Here is a 2914-nt window from a genome sequence, read left to right as displayed (position 1 = left end):
CTTTCGGCGGCAGCCGCCTCTGAAGGCGGGCAAAGCCCTCACCCTCTCCAAAGAGCTCCCTGCCCTACTTCCTTCCCAGCTTCTGCTGACACAGGAGGACTGCTTTAAGGAGGGAAGGGGCACTTCACCTCCCCACAGCTTGCTGTCTCGCCAACGCAGGGCCATGTATCTGACTAGAAATAAGGCGATGCTAAACCTTTCCCCCGATGCATGCCCACGCCGCGCAGCTATCAGCTGTAAACCAACTCCAGACCTACCCCTCAGCTTACCTGTGCCCAAAAAGGGAAAGGCTCTGCGTCCCGCTGCRCCAGAGCCAAGCAAATGCAGGGCAAGGATCAGCAAGGCACACRCTCAGCCTTGATTTTCCATTTCCAGAAACGTGTCTAAGGGCAAGAGTTTGTGCATGCTTTAGATAAATGATTACAAGGGGGTTGAGACACAAAGGGGAAAAAATAGTTTTGTTGCTTAGCAGAGTGTGACAGTCACATGGCATGCAGCATGCATGAGCAGCAGCCCAGCTCCTAGGGCTTGGAAATCCAAGGGCAAGCAACACGAGCTCTTCCAGGAAGAAATTCAGGCTAGAGGGGCTGCAGGAAARGATGCTAGCATGAGCCAGCTCCACATTTAGTTTCCTCTAATACATTTTAATAAGCGACTTCATACAGCTTTTTGAGGAGGCAGCGTAGGGATCTCAACCCACTCCTGGAGCAGAAGGCAGGCAGGAAAATGGCTAGGCTGTTACGGCTTGGGGTAGCTGTGGCACTTGAGAAGCAGAGGGAAGGAAAGATGTGTCCTGTGCTAAGAAGCTTGTAAGCATCTTCCTCAGCACAGAACYGTTTTCACCCCTTTTCAATAGAAAGAGGCAGCACCCCTTGAAAAAATTCTTATTAAACCCGAGCAATGAGGGATAAAAGCAAGACAAAATGCTAGACCATCATTACCCTTCATGCGTTCTCCTATCYGTGCTCAAGGCCACCCTGCTACGAGAAGCCATCTAAGATGAAAAAGCAGGGAGGACACAACCGGCACACGCTGCTCCAGAGGCTTCCTTTACTCCAAAGGCACCCAAAATAGCCCAAGGATAAACTCAACTTGGGTTTCAGCTCCTGGAGCCGGGGGGGGGGGGAAGACGAAAAGGGAAAACAAGACATAAGCAGCACCTCCTCCACAGCAACCACTGCTCGGGAAGGCTTTGACTACAGCTAGCCAGGCCTGGTCAAAGGGAACCAGGCAGAAGCTGCAGGCAAACTATTTTATTTGGGACAAGATGCTGCAGGTAGGCTGCTATTTTAGGAGCTGTGGTGTTGCTCTGCTGAAGGTCCCTGAAGCACCAAGAGCTGAAAACAAAGTATCACRTTGCCTCTCCTCCTGGGAAGGAAAGCCAGCTCGCTGCCTCGCTCCAGGGAGCTGAATCACGGCTTTGCCCCTGGAAGGCAAGGCAGACCGCCTTCTTCCTACGCCACTGCTATTCTTGGCGGCRGGAGAGGTCAGAAAGACACCGCCGCCGTGTTGCTCAGCGCCCCGGCACCCCTGGGCTGCCCCGAGCACAGGGAAACCGCCGCCGAGTGCGAACATGCTACAGACTGATGGTTTCACACGGAAGAGGAAGGCACCAAGCAGCGGCTCCCCCGAAGGCAGGAAGGAAGGCAGGAGGGAAGGAAGCCCGCTCCCTCTTCACCAGCACCACTGCCTACTCTCGGGGAGAGGCCCAACAGAGGTGTTCTCTCCCCGCYGAGCACACAATACACAACAACCAATTATTGTATCATGCTTTTAATACAAACTTAAAAAAATCTGGAACAATAGAAACTGTACAGATTTGATCAACCTTTTTTGTTTTTGTTTTTAACTAAATCTCTAGACACACCAATGTCCCGTTCCAAAATATTGCACAACATTCTGAATACAAAACTCTGATTGTATTCCTCCTTCGCTAAAGAAAAAAAAAAAAAAAAAGAAAGAAAGAAAGACAGCAACCTCCTGGTTCCCCCTCTCAGTAGCCCCCTTCTTGGAAAGAAACCCAAGCAGAGCACACACAGAAACCCTCCACTCAGAGACATACAGACTTCTGTCCTCTTTCACTCATTCTCTCCACAAGACGACTGTCAATTCACTCCTCAGAGAAGGCTGGGAGGGAAAGGAGGGAGGCTGAGTGGGGAGAAAGGAATCTTCACTGCTTCTTTTTTTTAAAGTTTTTTTCCTGAAAAAATATTTTTCTCTCCTCTTTTTAAGAAAAAATCTTGAAAAGAAAAAAATTACAATTTTTTTACGTTAGAAATATACATATATTATATATACCTCTTACATTTTACAAATGTAGCAAATTATTCAATACAAACGGACATCAACAAAAAGAACACAAACCCATAAAAAATAAAAGTTAAAAAAAAAATCTCTCTTCTCTTCCTAAGAAACCAGGTAAATTAGTGCAGGTTTTAAAAAATAAAATTGAAGCTGAACGCCTACATCCAAGACTAGAAAAGACCCCAAAAGGCCGTTAGTTTCCATTGCTGCCTGACGCTGGAGGAACGTTTCTGAAGCACGCTTTTTTCCTTTAAGATACAAAGAGGTTGGTCCCTCCCCTTTTCCTCCTTCCACGCACACTATTTTTAAAGCAGGTATAATACGTGTGGCAGGGCAAAGCGGCATCAAAGCTTCACACACATAAGCAGGTGGCTGGGGGCATCCCACCTCCCCCCCCCTTCCTACCCCTGAGGAGGGCAACGCTGTCCTACGGCAGCGGTTCACAGAAGGCTTTGCCAGGAGATGTGGGAGCGGTGGAAGGAACGGAGGCGCCTGAGCCAGGATGCCAGCTGGGACCCCGCGACCGCAGGCCGAGCGCTCCTCGGTCCAGCGCAGCACGCTGGCTGGCCATCAGCAGCAAACTCCTGCGGAGGAAGGATTGGGTGGCAGT

General features: G+C 49.6%; 1 long non-coding RNA gene across 1 annotated transcript in view; it reads right to left on the bottom strand.

Annotated features, from left to right (window-relative positions):
• Window positions 1-1757: 1757 nt before the first annotated feature.
• LOC146585073 (uncharacterized) overlaps window positions 1758-2914 on the bottom strand; it is a 3345-nt gene continuing 2188 nt past the window's right edge. Inside the window, exon 2 of the long non-coding RNA XR_014898065.1 lies at window positions 1758-2888. This is a non-coding gene — a long non-coding RNA (uncharacterized LOC146585073). The remainder of the gene's footprint in view (window positions 2889-2914) is intronic.

Source organism: Rhea americana, unplaced genomic scaffold (genome assembly GCF_003343005.1).
Source record: "Rhea americana isolate MKP2758 unplaced genomic scaffold, rheAme1 scaffold_85, whole genome shotgun sequence".
NCBI classification, from domain to species: domain Eukaryota; kingdom Metazoa; phylum Chordata; class Aves; order Rheiformes; family Rheidae; genus Rhea; species Rhea americana.
This window is presented reverse-complemented; position numbering and strand designations above follow the sequence as displayed.